The sequence below is a fragment of the Pleurodeles waltl genome, chromosome 3_1 (assembly GCF_031143425.1).
Source record: "Pleurodeles waltl isolate 20211129_DDA chromosome 3_1, aPleWal1.hap1.20221129, whole genome shotgun sequence".
Taxonomy (NCBI): domain Eukaryota; kingdom Metazoa; phylum Chordata; class Amphibia; order Caudata; family Salamandridae; genus Pleurodeles; species Pleurodeles waltl.
The window spans coordinates 1,087,854,796-1,087,875,895 of NC_090440.1; positions in this window are offsets into that span (position 1 = coordinate 1,087,854,796).

Below are 21,100 nucleotides of genomic sequence, written 5' to 3' on the forward strand. Positions count from 1 at the left end.
CATGCCTTTTCTGGTGTTTAGCCCACCTACAAAGCACCGGTAAAGTACCAAAAACATACAAGGCTCGATGTTTTCAGCCTGGAGTCTGGACTCCTTTAACTGTTTTTTTTCCACGCAGCGCGATCGCGCTGCATTTTACATAGTGCGATCGCGCTGCGTTTTTTTTGCTTTACAACGCTAATAGCTCTAACTCGAACAAATGCAAGACCCGTTGCATTGAAAATGCTTGTTCTACATGTAAGGTACCCCTAGGCCCTAGGTAGCCCTGTGGGTAGAGTGCAGTGTATGTTTAAGGTAGGACATATAGTAATGCGTTTTATATGTACTAACAGTGAAATACTGTCAAATTCAGTTTTTACTGTGCAAGGCCCATCTCTCTCATAGGTTAACACGGGGCTGCCTTTAAATTATATTAAAGTGCAGATTCCCTTTGGGAGCAGATGGAAATATGGAGTTTAGGGTCTCTGAACTCACAATCTAAAAATACATCTTTTAGTAAAGTTTGACAGTTGGGCTGTTAGCGCCTGTCCTCTAGACAGTGACACAAGGGGAGCTGGAGTGAAGCCTGCATATCCTGATGAGCCATCTGTGCTGGGAGGGAGGGGATGAGTGGTCACTGACACCTGAGAGAGCTGTGCCTGTCCTCACACAACGCAGTCTCCAACCCCATGGTGTGTGTCTGGGGCCTGGCCTGGGCAAGGTAGGATCTTACAAACAAGAGAGACTTTCCTTTGAAGTTTGCCTACTTCAAAGGCAGGAAGGGGTAAAACTAGTGGACCCAAAACCCTTGAAAATGAGATCACTTCTGGAATCAAGAGGAACCTCTGCCCAGGAGAAGAGCTGAAGAGCTGAGGAGAAGTGCTGCCCCTGCCTGTGACTGCACTTTGTTGGGCTATACCGCAGTTGCTGCTTCTGCCTGTGAAAGGGGACAAAGACTAGACTTTGTTGTGCATTCCTGCTTGTAAAAAATCTCCAAGGACTTGAACTGAGTTTGCCTCCTGTTGTTGAAGTCTCAGGGCTGTCAAAGACTTCCCCTGCAAGCACCTAAACTCTCTGCTGAGACTCCGGCCCTGCCAAGTGGTGCCCCATCCAGTCCCTGGGCCCTTGAAAGGTGAAGTTGGCAGACAAGAACTGGAAATCCACACACAGAATGCCCTGTGGGGAAATTTTCGACACACCTTCTGCAACGCAGCTGATAAACAATGCACCGCCAGCTTTGTGGAAATAGAAATGTCTACAGTAACTCCATCTTGCGAACACAGTCCATCTTGTACAAAAAATATGCATTAGGCAGAAATAGACTCACCAGTAAAGTATGTGCTGAAACCAGAGTTTTAGTACAAGTGCTAGTCACAGACTCCATCTTGTACAAAAATCATATACGTGAGACAGAAATAGACACGCCAGTAAAATGTGCTGAAACCGGAGTTTCGGCACATGTGATCGTCACAGGTTGAGGGCTGTGAACTTTTGGTGCAAAGAATACAAACTGGTCCAGGAAATAACCTACTTACCTTTGTACTCAGATGAGCATATATGGCCTAGAGGGAATTAAGGGGCGTATTTATACTCTGTTTGCGCCGGAATTGCGTAGTTTTTTTTTACGCAAATCCGACGCAAAACTAACTCCATATTTATACTTTGGCATTAGACCCGTCTAGCGCCAAAGATCTTGGAGTTTGCGTCATTTTTTAGCGTGGACACCTTCCTTGCGTTAATGATATGCAAGGTAGGCGTTCCCGTCTAAAAAATGACTCCGAGGCATGTGCGCCGTATTTATACTCTCGGGCAAAAATGACGCCCGGGAGTGGGCAGGTCAAAAAAAATGACGTCCAGCCCCTTTAGCGTAATTTTTTAGCGCCTGGTCAGGGCAGGCGTTAAGGGACCTGTGGGCGCGGAAGGAGCCCAGAGGTGCCCTCCCTTGCCCCCAGGGACACCCCCTGCCACCCTTGCCCACCCCAGGAGGACGCCCAAGGATGGAGGGACCCATCCCAGGGAACTTAAGGTAAGTTCAGGTAATTTTTTTTTTTTTTGTGGCATAGGGGGGCCTGATTTGTGCCCCCCTACATGCCACTATGCCCAATGACCATGCCCAGGGGACAGAAGTCCCCTGGGCATGGCCATTGGGCAAGGGGGCATGACTCCTGTCTTTGCTAAGACAGGAGTCATGTCAATGGAGGGTGGGAGTAAAAAAAAAATGGCGCAAATCGGGTTGAGGCAGATTTTTTGCCTCAGACCGACTTGCCCCATTCTTTGATGCCCAAGCTCCATTTTCCCCTACGCCGGCGCTGCCTGGTGTGGGTCATTTTTTTTTACGCACACCAGTCAGCTCCGCCGGCTAACGTCATTCCATAAATAAGGTGCCTGCATGGTGCTTTGGAATGGCGTTAGCCGGCGTTAAATTTTTTGACGCAAAAACTGCGTTGGCGCAGTTGTGTGCCAAAAAGTATAAATACGGCCCTTAGTGTTTAGCACAGGCATGAATAACTGTCACTCTCAGTTCAAACAGGATGGTGTGACTTTGATGATCAGCAGATGTGCTTGTGATGAGAAATGGAATGTGGCAGGGAGCACACCATGCAAATCATCGTGTTTGAAATCTATATAACTTATGTGCAGTCAGATATGCCTTGAGACTTGCAGAATGTGTCTTTGCATGCAATACTTCAGCATGGTTCCCGGATGTAAATTAAAGTGATCCTAAGAAACCAAGAGGGAACATTGGAGTGATTTTTGATGGGCAGAGGGATATAAAAGTCCAAATTTTTTCAGTTTTGTGGCTGAAATCGACACTCCACTTGTTGGAGGTTGATGGCGGCGGTGTCCGGGTCGGTCGGGTTGGTCGGCGGGTTCTGGGCGAGGGCGCTGGTTAGTTGGTCTTCAGTGACTTTGCCCCAGCAGCGGTGCGGAGGTAGTGGGTTGCGTTGGTGCTCGGTGTGTTTCTTGAATGTGAAGTGGACGCAGTGGTGGTCGGTCCAGTGGAGTTCGGTGGTGTGGCTGAAGGAGATGTGGTTGCTTGCAGTGAAGACTGGGTCTAGCGTGTGGCCGGCGATGTGGGTGGGTGTGTTGACCAGTTGTCTGAGACCGAGGTTGGAGAGGTTGGTGGCCAGTGATGCGGTGTTGGCGTCGTTGTTGTTCTCCAGGTGGAAGTTGAAGTCTCCAAGGAGGATGTAGTCCATAGAGGCGAGGGCGTGGGTGCTTGTGAGGTCGGCAATGGTGTCACTAAAGGGGGCTCTTGGTCCTGGAGGATGGTAGATGAGAGTTCCTCTGAGGGTTGTGTTGGGGTCCGTGTGGATCCGGAAGTGAAGGTGTTCAGCTGTCTTGAGGGTGTCGTCCGTGTGGGTGTGGATCTTGAGGGTGGATTTGTGGACGATGGCTATTCCTCCTCCGATTCCGTTGGTGCGATCTCTTCTGGTGATCTTGTAGCCGTCAGGGATGGCGATGGCGATGTCTGGGGCTGAGGAGTCGTTCCACCAGGTTTCGGTCAGGAAGGCTACGTCTGGGGCGTTGGTGTCGAGCAGGTCCCAGAGCTCGATGGTGTGCTTTCGTGCGGAGCGTGTGTTGAGGAGAATGTAGTGGAGGTGGTTGGTGTTGGTTGTTGCTGGCTTCCTTGTTCTGTTTCAGGTGAAGTAGCAGGCTCGGCAGGAGAAGGGTCCTTTGGTGTGCTTCGGAGTGGCCTGGAAGCAGGCTGTGGAGGAGCCAGGGTTGAGGGCGAGGAGCTCGCTGGCTGAGTATCGAAGTCTGGTGGTGCGGGGGGCGTGCGGACCGGGGGGGTGGCTCTGGGCGCGGACGGGCTTGCATCTGGCATGCCTCCAGCGCCCGCTTCGCGGACGCGCAGCGCCAGCCATTAAGAAGGGAGGGGGGAGGGAGGAGCAGCTGGGAGGCGGGAGGCGGGAGGGAGTGGCGAATGGGGGCATGAGGGGGGCGGGCCGCAGGGAGGCAGCGGCAGGGGAAGCGTCAAGGGGGAGCGCCTAAGGGGCGAAAACCAGGCTGAAAAAGGCACAACAGTAAGAAATAAATGGGGGCAAGAGCGTAAGGAGGCAAGGCGCTGAAAAGTAAAAACACTTACAGATACGGCGAAAGCGGCACAGTGCACACGGGTCTAGCAAAGCTTATCAGAGCCCACTAGACACCAGGGATGAGGCGCAGGAGGATGCCTGCGGGTGGAGGAGGGCCTCGAACACGCTAGCAGCAGCGTGGGCGGGGGTCAGGGACACGAGACAGCAAGGTGGTGCTGCGGACGTGGGGGGCGAGCTCTAGACCAAAAACAGGTCAGAGGTCGCTCACCCTCGATGCGCAGCGCCAGCCATTAAGAAGGAAGGGGGGAGGGAGGAGCAGCTGGGAGGCGGGAGGTGGGAGGGAGCAGCGAATGGGAGCGCGAGGGGGGCAGGGCCGCAGGGAGGCAACGGCAGGGGAAGCAGCAAGGGGGAGCGCCTAAGGGGCGAAAACCAGGCTGAAAAAGGCACAACAGTGAGAAATAAAGCACAAGTCAAAACAGTCACAAAAAGTACATCAACTTTGCATTCTTCATGGAAAGTTTCATGCAGATCTGTAAAACAGTGACCTAGAAATAAAGGCCAAGACCGAAAGTGGTATTTCCCATTTTAACTTCCATAGTATTCTTTGCTCATTCATACAGAAAAAATGTTTGAAAAGCAGTACATGAAACTTGGGATGAATATTACACTATACTCAAAGAGCTGCCTTTATTTGGTTTGCAAATCTGATCTGCAGTTTTCAAGATATTAGTATTTTAAAAAGTTCTGATCCGGACATAAAGGAGCAGATTATTTTTGGAAAGTTTTGTGCAGATTCAATGAATGTGCCAATGTTATTAGCAAAACAAAAATTTGAATATGTTTTTAACAACACAAAGGATGCCTCGTCTTCACTTTTACCTGCCTATATCTATATAATTATTGTTTTCTTTTTTCTCTGTAGACAACCAAACACAATGCTATAGTATTTTGCTTAGTATTTTCAAAATACTATCCCTGTATAAACAAATACAGGTCCTCTCATGCTAAGTACCACAAAATAAATATGTAAGACACTCCTTAGGTAATATGTTGCCATCTTGGGGCCCTGGTGACATTTGTAAACCATTTAGCCTTCAACTTTGTTGTTTATAATGTCATCAGAATCCTTCAATGGCATTACAAGGCCACATTGCAATGTTGTCTGTCTCATAATCACTCTTTCTCCTTGTATATAAATGTACACATTTATGTTACACAGTGACAGCCACAGGCTTAGTCCTGTGGCCAACCCCTGCTGCAGGTGAAGTACCGGGCCTGGCCACAGCCTGGGTTGGAAATTATGTACACCAGAAAAAAACCAATGAATTTCCCTTGAAAAACACTGTTACATTTAACATATGGCTGTGACAGAACACACAAATTATGCCTTGGGTTGTGGGCATTGGTATCAGGTATTGGCAAAGCCTACAAGTCTTGCCTATTAAAACATTATTGGCATTGCCAATGTCTTTTAGCCATGTTATAAACCAGCTGCTCTTCAGCATAGCTAAAAGATAATGCCATAGAGGCGAATGGTGTGGAGTGTTGTAAAGTGGAATGGCAAAAGGCGGAGTAGAGTGCTATAGAGTGGAGTGCTATAGAGTGGAGTGGCATAGAGTGTTGTGTACTTGAGTGGGCTAGAGTGGAGTCTCGTAGAGTGGCGTACTGTAGAGTGTCATGGAGTGAGCTAGTGCAGAGTGCTGCAAAGTAAGGTGGCACAGAGTGCAGAGGTGTATAATTCAGTGGAATACAATGCAGCAGCGTAGAATGCAGTGGTGCAGAGTGTTGCACAGTAGAGTGCCGCAGCGTAGAGTGCAGTGGTGTAGAGTGGCATACAATACAGTGACATAGAGTTAGTGGTGCAGAATAGAGTAGAGAGGCACAGAGTGCAGTGGCATAGAGTTGTGCAGAGTAGAGTGCCATACAGTGGTGCAGAGTAGAATGTAGTGCCGTAGAGTACGGCGGCATACATTGCAATGGCGTGGAGTGCTACAGAGGGCAGTGGCAGAGAGTGCATTGGCATAGAATGCAGTAGTGTGGAGTAGAGTGGCATAGAATGTGGTGTTGAAGAGTAGAGTGTCACAGAGTGCATTGGTGCAGAGTACAGTGGCATAGAGTGGTGTTGAGTAGAGTGACGTAGAGTACTGCGGAGGTGAGTAGAGTGGAGTTGCATAGAGTAGAGTGCACTGGTGTAGAATGCATTGGCGTAGAGTATTGCAGAGTATAGTGATGTAGAATGCGGTTGCGTACAGTGCAGCAGCATAACATTCAGTAGCATACAATGCAGTGTCATAGAATGTAGTGGCATAGATTAGAGTGGGCATTGTACAGCGCACTGAAGTGGAGTTGAGTGCCATAGAGTGGAGTGGTACAGAGTACAGTGGTATAGAGTAGAGTGATAGAGAATGCAGTGGTGTTGAGTGATGTAGAGTGGAGTGATGCAGTATAGAGTGGCATGGAGTGCACTGGCATAGAGTGCAGTAGTGCAGAGTAGAGTAGCATAGATTTCAGTGGTTGACAGTACAGTGTCATAGAGTGCAATTTTGCAGAGTGGCATAGAGTGCAGTGGTCCAGAGTAGAATGCAGTGCCATAGAGTAAAGTGCCATAGATTGCAGTGGTTTAGAGTAAACTGGCATAGAGGGCAGTGGAGTGAAGTGGATTGCAGTGGCATAGAGTGTGGCTTAGAATAGATTGATTCAGAGTAGAGTACAGTGGCATAGAGTGTATTGTCATGGAGTAAAGTGGTGTAGAATGCAGTGGCTAGAGTAGACTATATTGGCGTAGAGTGCAGGGCCATAGATTTGAGTGTTACAGAGTAAAGTGCATTGGTGTAACGTGTATTGGCATAGACTGCTGCGGCGTATAGTGCAGTCTTGCAGAGTGGCATATAATGGAGTTGTGCAGAGTAGACTGAAGTGGCCTAGAGTGGAGTGGTGTAGAGTAGAGTAGAGAGATGTAGAGGGCAGTGGAGTAGAGTACAGTGGTGTAGAGTAAAGCGGCAGAGAGTGGTGTAGAATGGAGTGGCATAGTGTAGAGTGATGCACAGTGCAATGGGATAGAATGCAGTGATGCATAGTAGAGTGGCATACAGTGCATTGTCATAAAATGGCTGACAGTGCATTGTTGCAGAGCAGTGTCGTAGAGTGTAGTGGTGTAGAGTTGAACAGAGTGCAGTGGCATAGAGTAGGATGGCATAGAGAACAGTGACATAGAGTACATTGGAGCAGGGTAGAGTGCAGTGCCCTAGAGGGCAGAGCTGTAGAGTGCTATGGTTTAGAGTGGAGTGAAGTAGAGTGCAGTGGTGTAGAGGTCTGTGGCATAGGGTGGATTGTTTCAGATTACAGTGAAGTGGTGTAGAGTATAATGGTATACAGTAAAGTGTAGTGGCATAGAGTGCACGGTGTTGCACAGTTGATTACAGTAACATACAGTGGATTGGCGTATAGTGGAGGGGCATAAAGTTGAGTGTTACAGAGTAGAGTAGACAGGTGTTGAGTGCAGTGGCATAGAGTGGAATGGTGCAGAGTAGAGTAGTGTGCAGTGGTGCAGTGTGCAGTGGCATGGAGTGGTGTAAATTAGAGTGGTGCAAAGTAGAGTGCAGTGGCTTGGAGTGGTGCAGAGGAGATTGGAGAATGCCTGGTGTAGTAGCACACTGCCATCAAGACAGCATATTTTTAATTGAAATGACATGTACATTTGCACATACAGTTTGACTAATACAACTATACACCCCAAAAGCAATAATGTGTGGAAATAGCATCACCTAGTGTATTGATTTATTTTGACCACGTTAAGGTATTTGTTTCCAAAACACTTCTGAATTTTAAAAAATGGGCCTCATTTGTGTGTCCCTAATTCTGATATATTTTTAAATACTTGCACAGTTCATTTACATGCTGTTGTGTGCTAGAAAAAAACCCTCTTCTACCCCTATTATCCAGCAGGTTTGTCACATATATCCTCTCACTTTGAAGCCAGAGAAAGAAAAGAAAACACAAAGCTCCCTCAGAAGATAGAGGCTGACATTTGACCTCTGACTTTGAATGTGCAGCAAATGTGACAAGATTTTCAGGTTTGTTTACAGAAAGGAGTACTCTTGCAAGAATACAAAGAAAGTTGGTGTGAAAAGATTTTGGCCTTTGGGAGGGAAGAATTCACCCTGGACAGCCTAAAACAAAGCCGGCAAATAGAAAGCCAGAAAAGTGAGTTACAAACCACAAAGCCAATAGTAAGAAGCAAGCGGGATGGATTCTCAGGGAAGCATTCTGAATGTTGCCAAGATGTCTTTAGCAAACCAGACAGCTGAGCTGACTAGTAGATCTCAACCTAAAAATGACTGAGGAATTTCAGTGGTTTACGCATTTGAACATTTTTAACCATATCCAGAGCACAAGAGGCTGTAACAATATATGAAACATGTTTATGATTATGAGCACATTTTTTCCAAAAAGCATGTATTATATTTATTTATACCATGACATTAAAAAATAAATGTGACCCTATAAAACATGTTATTTGGTGCAAATGTAATACAGAACACAGATTTATACATGTATTACTACAATGTCTATGATGCAAAGATAATTAGTACCCAATATTTAGTTGAGATATAATTCTGGCAATGATAGCCTGGTACCACAGTGTTAGACCTGGCATCTTCTGGTGTGGTTTCCCCTGAAGTTTTACTTTATGACCCCCTGTTTTAACTGTGTGCTGAACTTCGTTTTTGCTGGCTTGAGGACTCTGTGCAATTTACTACTGCTATCCAGTGCTAAGGTGCATGTGCTCGCCCCGTAAGTCAAATGCTACTAGTCGGCCTGAAGCGCAGGTTGTGCCACCTGCCATGGTAGCCATTGCAGAGCCTTTATGTGCAGGGCCTAGGCATAGGCTAATGTTGGGCTTACCTTAGAACATCTTCTAAGTGTTAGTTCCAATTCAGAAAAGATAGAAAAATTTAGTTTCGTGTCTCTGGACTCACTATTTAAAAATACATCTTTTGCTAAAGTTGGTTTTTAAATTGAAGATCTGAAAATTTAATTTTTAGAAAGTGGCATTTTCTTACTTTAACCATTCGGTGCCTTAGCCTGTCTGTTAATAAAGATCTGGGTTGAGGTGACAGCTACATTTGTGCATTCTCTCCAGACAGCCACAAATAGGAAGGGCTGTGTGTGACAGGAGTTACTCTATATTCATCTACATAATAGTCCTCCTGGACAGAGAGAGTCAGTTCAGACTTATATCTGAATAGGCTGTGTCCTGCCCTCACACAAATTGCTGATAAGCCCCTACTGGAAGTCTTGAGCCTGGGCTCGGTTGAAAGGGAACCTTTTGCACTTTGGATAATTTTTTTGAAGTTACCCCTACATCAAAGGCCATTTTGGGTATAAGTACTGGGCCTCTGACACCATATACTCTGAACTCTTATGGACTGAGGACATTTTACCAGGGAGAAGGACTGCTGTGCATTTCACGAGTGACTGCCACTTTGCTGTTTTCTCTGTTGTGTTGGCCTGCTGCCTGGTACCGCTTGCCTGGGAGTGCAAGGAATGGATCTATCTCTCTACATCCTGCAATCTAAAGTTACTCCAAGGGCTGACTGAGCTTGCCTTCTGTTTCTGAAGTATCAGGGATACCAAAGACTTTACCTGCATCTTGCTACCAGCATTTGGGCTCCTCTGTTGTGAGTCCAGCTTTGCCAGGTGGTGTCACATCCAGTCATGTGCCCCTGGAGGAGATTGTGATGCTGAAACACAAGAAGTGATGCAACAACACCAGTGGATCACCTGGAACCAACGCATCCCGCTGCAGAATCGTTGCTTTTGCAGCTACCTCCACTGCAGCCGCAGACACATCTCGCCAACTGTGCAACACAATGACCCTGCTTTCCAATGCAATCCCAGCTTAGCTGATGCAGCACCGACACATTGGAATCAGTACTCATCACTTCTGGACATCGATGCATCAATGACGTTGCCCGATCAGGAAATAACACATCGCCTTCAAGTGCTGCACATCCCCTCCTCTGGATCAAGGGATCCCAAAGAATTCTCCTGCTTCTTGCTACCAGCACCTGGGTTCCTCTGTTGTGAGTCCTGCTCTGCCAATTGGTGCCAAATCCAGACCAAGAGCTGCACATCCTCTCCTCTGGATCAACACATTGTCACCAAGCATCGACGCAACAAAGATGCTGTCAGCAGTACTGTACGACACCTGTACCCGGTCCATGCTCAATCGCGGTCGGACTGCATTTTTGGATTTGCCCCGATACAGTGCAACCAGGTAGCCCTGGTTGGAACTACAGTCTTCCAAGCACTGCAGTTTGATTTATTCTTTGAAAATGCATATCTTGACTTCTGTATGTTTGATTTTTGTTCTTTTGGACTTGTTTGACTGAGATTAATATTGACTATTTTTATAAACTGGTGAGGAGTCCTGTTTCGGTGTTTTCACTGCGTTACTCTGTGTGTGCAAAAATACTTACACATGGCCTTTTTAGTTTAGCCTGACTGCTCTGTGCAATGCTATCAGAGGGAGAGAGTACATGTAAACTTTTATTGTGTATCTTAGTTGCCCTGACTAGGATTGTGGTCCCTGCTTGGACAGAGTGGAAACCTCTGCTAACTAGAGACCCAATTTCTAACACACTTAGATAATCAACCCACTGAACAAGTTTATTTCACCAACCTCACTTTTCTACTGCTGGTCATCTCTTTTCTTAGGTGTCTCAGCATCCTTTGTTTTCACCTGATCATGTAACATTCATGGGGAGCCCTGAAATCTTGCAGTAAGATAACGCACAAGACCTCGCTACTCACCCAAGTCAAACATCTTACTTTGCAATAGTGTTAGGGCTGCAAAATGTTATCTCAAAACAGTGTCTGAGTTTGCTGATTCCTTAGCTGTCTGATAGGTCAACAGATTTAAGCAAGAAAACATGGAAACGTTGCAGATGCGGGTGGTTTGTGCTCAGATCCGAATAAATGTGTCCTCAGGTTTAACTCACATGTACATACAACTGTTTTTGTTCTATATGGATCATTTTCTCTCTTGAACAACTGCTTGGGTAGATTGTAAACAGGTAAATTATTCCCAACTTCAGGGCTAAAGTCTATGAGTGGCTGGTAGCCAGTTTCACTTGCCAGTAAAATATTGAAACCAGCTGTATCTCAACTGAGGAAAATCGTGACCAGCAGCCAAAGTATCCAGGCGATATTCCCCAGTAAAACCACTCCTTTTCTGGGGCAAAAAATATAGATTTAAATTCTGACAGATTCATTGGGGACACATCTAGTAATCTGCTTTGCCTTAAAGCAGCACATCAAAGAGTGCAACCTATTAATTCCCATCCTTAGGGAACAGAAGGTGTTTATTAAAATTCTTTGCTTGCTAAGTGTGGTTGGGAGGGAGCCAGTAAGAAGCCATACTCGACGGAAATAAAAACACGGTGTATAAATAGACGCATTAATGGTTTCTTGCAGGATGGATTCCAAGTCTTGTCCGGCTTTGTTTAAAATGAGATCAGTTGAACAAAAGCCATGTTGGCACAGGTTTGCAGGCATTTACCACGTGAGTAAAGGTGAGACTTGTGTTCTATGTTCTTGTGCATTCAGTGGTTATTGGGCAGAATCGAAGAAAGATAATATGTTATTTTACCACAGGGCGCCTTAATGCCGGCTATCTGTTGCACTCTAAATGGATAACAAAAATACTACTTTAAAATACTCGATTCACTAAGGGCAGAGAAGGTGAGCTGTCATGGCTGACTTCAGTAAGTGGTAATTTTAAAAAGAACAGGAATTTTATATGCATACAGGAAAGTGGAAAAGTTAAAACATGGAGCACCGTAAAAATCCAGAAGCTCAGTTATAGTGCTTAAAATTAATAACATATGTCCGTGTAGTGATCGTTATTCCATTTGAAGGGATTCTGGTGTCCTCAGCTAACCTCAGGAAATCTCGGGCCTCGTTTACTAGGTTTTGGCATAGAGCAAGCCTTTTTTCTGTGTCGCCCTGTGTCAAAACAAAAAGGCAGGAATGCGCTGTATCTATAAGATACAGCGCATTCTTGTCCTTGTCCCCTGAGCTGGTGCACAAATTGCTGCCTAGCCCCAATGCAGACACCTTTGCACCATGGTGCGAGGCTATCTGCATTGCAGGGATGATTGTTTGAAGGGACACCTTCCTGCACAAAAACAATCATTAATTGTGTTTTCCTCTCTCTATGTGTGCTATAGTATGCAGCACACGTAGTAAGAGGCAAAAACGGGAAGACATTTTTTTATTCCTCCCCACTGCACCACTTTAACGCCACTCCTGAGATCCCATAGGAATTCTGTCAGATTCCATGGGTGTTGTATGGGAGCATCCACAGCAACACCCATGGAACGCCCCTTTCACGCAATGTTATGCATGAAAGTGTCCATATTTCCAAGGCCATGAAAAGCCACTCAAGGTGGCCTTGCGTGACCTTGTAAATATGGCCCAGCACACTGGAACGTAAAAAAAAAAATGGCGCTGCAGTGACGAAGTGTGCCGATTTGGCCCCGTAAATACATTTGCCATGGACTTTTTTTTTTTTTTTAGAAATCATAGCCAATGGAGCAAAGGAGCCATGAGGATGCAATATTGAATGAAGCTTGCTATTGCTTTTGAACTTGCCACAATTTTTCAGTAGCTTGGGTTTGAGGACAGATATGTGCGAATCAGTCTGAAAATAAGATATGTAAAATCCAACACTCAGCTAGAACAGAGGATACTTCTTAAGTCGAAGTGTTGCTGCACGATTAATGCTGCCATTTATTTGGCATCGGGTAGGTTGTGTTTTGGGTACTGGACAGAGTTATGGGGAGAGCAGCTATGGGTCTAACTAGTTCCAAAGTAATTGTCAACTCATGGGCATGAATGGTGGTAGAGCCTGCTGGCACCAAAGCATATTAACGGAGTGAGCTAGACTTCATAGTTCTGTATCTTTAACTGTATAATTGAAGCCATGTTTTTCAGTGGATGAGACACCCAAAAGAAAGGGGTCACAGTAGCCACTGGTTCACCAGCTGCACCTGGGAAGCTTGTTGTGTCATCCTAAGAGCCAAACCAGCATATCTTTGGAAATGTAAGGATTAAAAGCATTATTTAATAGGCTCTGGAAACGTACTACTTTAAGGACCACCATGAGGATGAAAACACTCTGTGCCACTCTCTGATTAGAAAAGAACAGATACTAGTGAGGGTACACTGGCAATGCTGTATTGCTCTTCGCAGTTCATCATCCCTTCTTAACGATGTTGAAGTTTTGTTCATGGCATGGTTGTTGCCAGTGAGGCACTAATTTCTTGTTGGTTTCTGGGCAACTCCCAACTTCAAGATGACCCTCACAGAGACATCAGTCCAGTATGTTATGTATTAAAAATTGGGCATTATTCAATGTGATCATTATCACACCTGCTGAAAACCCATGCAGATGTGTTCAGTGTTTATAAGGTGTGATTGTTATTGCCAATTATGATTTTCTGAGGCACAACATGCAGTTTGTTGGCGTTTATGGCACCAAAATCCACATGTTCTGGTATAAATTGGGTATTTACCTCTGATAAACATCTGCAAGTTTATCCTGTGGCTATTCATCTCAAACGTCATAATGTAGTGTTACTACATATATCAAAATGTAGTGGTCCACTCATAATGCGGGCCTCTGTCTTTTTCTTTGTCCAACTGGTTATGGGTTTGTTCCTCTTCACGTTCAATACAGTTTCCTGGTCTTCCAGTGCAGCTTACAGTACTACAGCATATTAAAGAATCTTAATACTCTTGTTCAGGTGAAACAGCAACGAGCATAGTTTGGTTCCAAGAACTGCTGTTCAAGCTATTGTACTCCTGTGCTCCTGTATCTGCATGGTGGTAATGCTCTACTCCATGTCTTTCGAGACTCTATAACGGCCCACCATAGGCACATCCTACATGCTTAGGCATGTCTAATCCAGGGCCCAAAGAAATATAATCACATTACCTGATGGAACTCATTTGCCTTCTCTTGCCAGTTAGCACCATCTTGAAAACAAGCTGCATCATTTACAAAGCTATGACGACCAGTACCCACTTCATATTTTGAGGACAATCTCACCATCTGTAGTGACTCTCAGCACAAACTCATCCAGGACACCATCAGACTAAGAAGTGTAAAAAAAGAAAAAAACAAGACAGCAGGCCTTTTCCGTCTATGCACCAAGGATCTGAAACAACATCCCTGTATCCATTGGACTGCCAATTTCGGAAAGCGTTGAAGATTCACCACTTTAAGGACCACTAAATTACAATGCATTAATTATCCACAACCCAGCCATTGTTCATATTACTTGTTTTCTCTATGCTTATCTTTGACCGTAGACAGTGTTTTGCTTCCTTTTGGCTAGGTTTGTGCTATAGAAATACCATATGCATACATACACCCAAGGCCATTGGAGTTATGTGATTATGCAGCAGCAGTATTTTTCGCATAATTATAGATTTGTCACATTTACCACATAATCTTTCCTCTGCTACATAATCTGCATATTTTAACAAACAAATATAGCTTTCAGCTGAGATGGTTCAAAAGATACTAAAATGCAGTGATGTGTTGCTGTGCAGTGGAAGGCCCTATGCAAAGGTTGAATGGTCACCTTCCTGTTGTTTATTGGTATATTTGTTTATTAAACTGGAACTAAGGAAGTGCAACCAATGCCTAAACTGTATAAAAATGACAAAATAATGACTACTATCACAAAATGTGCCTCATTATGCCACATAACTAGCATTTTCTTGCTGCATTATTTACTCAACCCTGCCACATAATTTGGCCCTACTGTGACACATAATTCCAATGGCCCTGCGAACATATACACATGCACACATACAAAAAATGTCTACAGACTTTCACAACAAGTTCTAGTGTAGGCAATGTACAAGTTACTGATTTAGGAGTGCTGCTGTACCACATGGTATAATTTGCCTTGCAGCAACAACAGCTTTTATAACATCGACACAACATTTGCAGTATTTTACTATAATCCTGTTTCCATTCAAATATTGTAGATGAAAGTATCTGTGACTTATAAGTGAACGAGGGAAAGCAGTGGGCAGAAAGAGAAATGCTGGGACAGAAAAGTCCGACAAAGTGATGCAGCATGCTGCAAAGTGGAGCAAATGGTTGATCATCTATTTAATTTCCAGAGTAAAACTTTATGTTTGCTGGAAAGTAACCCTGCATGTAACTAAAACAGAGATGTGTGCTGCTTTGCAATAATTTGCATTAGGAGGGTGTCCCATGGGTGGTTCATGGCTACTAAAATTGGTGGACAGGATTTGGCACCAAAAAATAATGCTCCTTGAGGTCAGTATTATCAAGGAGAAATATTTTGTTTCACCCAACTTTTCAAACATTGCATATGTGCTGCACTGTGCATGCAATGTGTGAACATTTTTAAAGTTAGTCTAAGCATAGTATTTTGTACTGGAAGGATAACCTTCCAGTACGAAACCTGAGCTACACATCACATACAAACCTTTGCACTATGATGAAAAGCTGCATGTGTGGTGTTATGCAGCCTGTTTGTGCTTCATTGTTGGGAAAGAGAACATGAGCACCATATTTTAGTAGATATGGTTCTGTGCCGCTCTTGCCTCCTAATATAATGCAATACAGAAACATTACTGTGCTATGCTATGAAACTTCTTAAGTGTGGCCTAAGACAACTTTAGCTGTCTTGGCAGAGTCATATTTTCAAAAAGACTACAAATGGTTAAAGACAATGCAATAAATTTGTTTGAGGTCCCAGTACATGTCTTTGACTAGTTGGAGCTCAACAGAGCTTCGCCCAAGGAATACCACACATGGTGTAAGGTGGGTAGATGAACAGTTTGACCACAGGCACAGAGCATGAGAAAGGCATTTAGTAGACCATCTAGGGAGGCAAACTGAAGAACGTACAAAGGTTGTAGCACATGTGCAACGGTATGTGCTTTCCCAGGGGACTGGATCGGAAGATAGCCCTGAGTTGGTAAGAGCAGGATTAGAGTTGGATGTCGAAGACATAGTGGATATCCCGCATGAAGGTCTTTATGTGAATCTTATTACAGAAAAGGGTATGCTAGACCACTATAGAATTTCTGATAGATATTTCATGGGCACCTCACTGGTTATGCTTTTTTGGGTTTGGGACTGAGGTGGGGTGGGGATGAGAAAGCAGGCAGCTGTTGTGGGCCCCCGAAGAACTGGGTTTTCACTGTTAATTTGTAACTCCTACAGGGTACTCTCTCCTGGCATGTTAGTGCGATAAAGGTCCAACAGTGATGTGTTCATGTATACTGTTAGCCTGTTTGAAAACATAATAATATACTTTGTTATGTGTGTGTTGAGTTGAAAGAATTGGAGAAAAACTGTCCTTCAGATATTTATCTGCACCATAGTATGTGTGATTGCTATATCAAGAAGGGATCATTTAGGGATCCTTTCCCTTAGACGTGAGATGTCGAGCCTTTTGATTGGCTGCTGGTGATGATAATGTGTGACCTGCCAGAATGTTCAATATCTATAGTTGTGTAACATTGAATATGAGGGTTTGTATAAAGCATAAGAAACCCATCAATATTGAATGTGTGATGCTACCAGATGCAGATTAAAAGCAGGTTAAAACAAATGAACAACGTTATAATGCCAACGGCTTCCCTCTTTCAATGGTACCTCTTAAAAAAGAAGAAAGGTTAAAACAAATTGTGGGAGAGTCTAGGAATTGGAGATACACCAGAGCAGACTGGGATGAGCGAATACCTTGCTTCCTGATAATAGGGAGTAAGTATAGTTTAGAAAGGTCTTGGTCAAATTCCCAAAAGAAGGCAAACTGAGATAAGCTTTGCGACAAGAACTCATCGCATGGACATATCATAATGCAAGATGCATCAAACTGCCCCAAGGAAAAGCTCAGGTGGCATCTTATGAAACCTCATCTGAACCGCATTAATATCATTCTCTCCCAGGTAAAATCAATCCACCTCAGATAAGCTGCATTCCTAGGATGTTATTTAGGGCTTCATAGACACTCACAATAGATTTGGAAGATTCCTTTGCTGCCCTGTGATTCAGTAGGTACATTGAAAACAAAGATTTAACCTGGGTCACACCTTGCTTAGACAGGGTTTCTGGATTATAACAAACACTGAAATCCCCAGATCATCAAACACAGACTTCACATGGTTGAACCAGGGAATTTTTAGTCACATGCTAGGCATTCCAGAATAATATCCCTGTTGAAGGCAGTGTGAGGGCTGGTCCAAATCGAGCACCAGGGCAACACAGGGGCAAAATAAATAGAATCCTCCACGTGCTCCATAACTAACCCCTGATGCACGATAAAGATGGAGCAGGCAGATGGCATGCCCCAGAGCCTCCTCGGTGCTCTGTATTGCACCCATGAAGTATCTTGGAGTTACTATAACCCCAAACACCTACACCATACATCATGATTGGAGTCATTTCCTCCTATATACCCACAAAAGGGGAGCCATGGGTCTTTTCCTAATACATCTGGCTAAGTAGAAGACGTACTCAACAGAGCCTGAGAATTTCCACCGAACCTCTAATAGACATGGCCCCCAGATCCCCTTAAAATTGAAGAGCACACCTAGGATCGTGAAGTCCTTCATATATTAAGGATACAATGCATATTTTGAGTATTCTCAGTGATGTAGAAGGGGAAGAAACTATGTTACTGGTTACCCTGGATGTGGTCTCCCTATATACCTGTATTCAACATAATGTAGGCTTGGAAGAGTATTTTTTGAATAAGCAACCTGCCAATTGGTGGCAACACACAAGGATGTTACTAGATATGACATCCCTGATTCTTGACAATAACTTCTTTATTTTTGAAGATGATTGGTTTAGACAAAAACAGGGGGTGGCTATGGGCTCCAGATTCTCCCCATCTTATGCAGGACTATTTATGGGCCTGTATGAGGAGAGGTGGGTCTGCGGTCCAGGAGCGGCTCAATGGCAGACATATATTCTTTACTGGGGTCGCTACATAGACGATTGTATCATGTTGGGGACGGGAGGAGTCAACCAATTATTGAACTTTGTTGACTATTTGAACTCTAACAACATAAATGTAAAGTTTACATGTCAACATAGTGCTACACGCATAGAATTTTTGGATGTAGAGTTGTATATTGATGAGGGTCATATTGAAAGTAAACTATTTCGGAAATCTACTGCGTGCAACTCAGTGTTGCATGCGGAAAGTGCGCACCCTAGACATCAAATAGAATCAATTTCCTATGGTGAGATGATTAGAGCACGGAGGAACTGCAGTAAAGACTTGGAATTTGAAAAATGTATTGAGGACATGGGAAATCGTTTTAAAACAAGAGGATACAGGCAAAATATAATCAAAATGGCGCAAGACAGAATAAGACAGATTCCGAGATATATGACACTGAAACCAAAAAATCAGAATGCACGGAAGGATAAAGAAAGTGGAGTGAGATTAATTATGGACTTCACAGACTGTACTAGGTTATTTAAGAAGTATATCACTAAACATTGGCATATTATACTCCAAGATGATTTCATAACAGAGTTTGTGACTAACAAACCAACTTTCACTTTTCGTAAGGGGAGATCACTTAAAGAAATTCTCAGTCAGAGTTTTCCTAAAATTACTACTAAGGTAGATTGGCTGTCAGCACAGAGAATAGGTTTCTACAAGTGTGGAGATTGTGGACTCTGTAAGTGGGCGTGTCATGGGAAGAAAGAGTTCTCTAATTCAATCGGTGAAACGTTTACTATCAGATCAAGTATGAACTGTAATACTTCATTTGTGATATATATAATTGTTTGTAAGTGTGGGCGATATTATGTGGGGAGTACAATCCGACCCCTAAAAGTGAGAATTGGAGAACATGCGAGAGCCTTAGGACAACAAGATATCAGATACCCCTTGGTGGTACATATGATGAACTGTGAGTCTCAGAGTACTAGATTAGGTTTTACTTTTTTTGGATGTGAACAGATAATGAAAGACCCGAGAGGGGTGAATAGGGAACTGACACTACGGAAAAGGGAAGCCATGTGGATATTACGCCTAAGGGCAGTGGAAGATGGATTGAATACAGACAGGGAATTAGAGTACTTTTTGGGGACCTAGATACTGTCATGTATAGGCATTAATTTAATGGATCACACTTTCTGGGGTACAAATCAAATCACGATATAAACCAAGTAAAAAGTGGATTAATTTTGCAATGCTCTTTTCCACCAAACTAAGAGTTTTTTTGTAGTGAATTTTTTGTAGTGAATTGTTATGGATTGGAAGAGAACGATGTTAATATTTTGACCTCATTGGGATTCAAATTATTGTGTAATTATAGTGTTACTGTTCACAGTATATCTCTTTTAGTGGGTTGATGGTACCCAGAGTCTTTGTAGCTAGGTGGTAAAGATTGCTAAAAAAATCATTTGCTGTATTGGGAGCATTGTGCATTGAAATTCTCTTTATGATTGAATTAATATTTATTCTATTCACTCTTGTGATTCTCTTTTATTAATTCTTTCTTTTTTATTTCTGATATAATAAATTGTCATTGTCACGCTATAGCTATGCTAGTCTAAGGATACTCAGGAGTTATACAGGGGGCAATGGTCCAGTTTGATTAGAAATTAAGGTGCAACCATATAGGGAATATTGGTCAGCACAGATCTGTGACAGGATGGAACAATGTACTTGGAGGTATGGTGTATGAGTACTTAATTGGCATTATAGTGAAAATTGCAGTCCCCTCCCTTAGTATACTTGCGGTGAAGAACGGTGAAAAACTGTTCCTTCTTCTATATTTGCTAAGGAGTCAGGGGCTTTACTGTTTGAAACATAGTCCTTCTTTTATTTTTAGGGTAGGACGATGAAAGTTGGTCCTTCCTCCATGTTGTTGGACATTTGGGACACTGCAGAGACATGCATAGTCCCCTTTTTATTTCGAGTGATGGAGGACTAAAGAAATGTTGGTCCTTCCTTTATTTTGGTGTCAGTGCAATAAGTTAAATGGTGGCTACAGGGACGTGTGGCACGCAGTGAATATGCGTGTTCCTGTATTGTTACACGGAAGCAGAGGATACTTTGACAGTTGCCGGACGACAATCAAGTTACTTAAGGTACTAATTTTGAAGTAGGACGTATGTATGTGTCCATCTTGAAATGGGTTTTTACCATTTTAGTATGGCTGTTCATGACAGTGCATGTGCAGCAGGCACCAAAAAAGGGACTTGTATTACTTGAACAAACATTCAAAAATGGCAGCAGGTGATGTCCGTGCATCCAAACGACCATCTTTGAATGTTTTTTTTTCAGATTTTAAAAACATAATTAAAAATGGCCAGAGCAAATTCTTGTGAATATACTGTGGTCATATTTACATTGGTTTGGTTAAATATTGCATATTCATTCAAAGATGGCCACAATGGAGCACATGCATCCATAGAGGTCTTCTTTGAATACATTTCTATTCTTTGAACTCATCCATTTAAAGATGGCTGCTGGAGATACAGATGTATCCATGGTGATTTGTTAACACAAAATGCACTGGCAAAGACTATCGATTTTACTGCTGATAGGTATTGGCTTTGCCAATGTGTGGTTTGTTACAGCTTCAACTGTGCCAATTAGCAGAAAAATGAAGACCTGTTTTTTCCCTCAGAAAGGTTCCAACAAGTACAAGGACTGTAGGAAAAAGAGGGGTTCACTATGCAAGAATATCACTGCTATAGGTAACTGTTAAAGCAATAGGGCCTGGCTGTTTTGTATATGGTGCTGGAAAAGGTCCCAACACTGTATCATACCTTATTAGGCTACGTAGATCTCTATGGAGAAGATTTTCTGACTTACAAGAAATATTTGCCTGGAACTATTAGTCTAAAGCAATGAATTAGAATACACTGACTTACTGGTCTGCAGTTTACTTAAGTATTGCTTTTGGCTAATCCTTGTGGTGTATCTTAGAAGTTGTAAGGGAAATGCAATGCATTGTAAATGTGTATGTATCTACTCAGATGTTTCTAT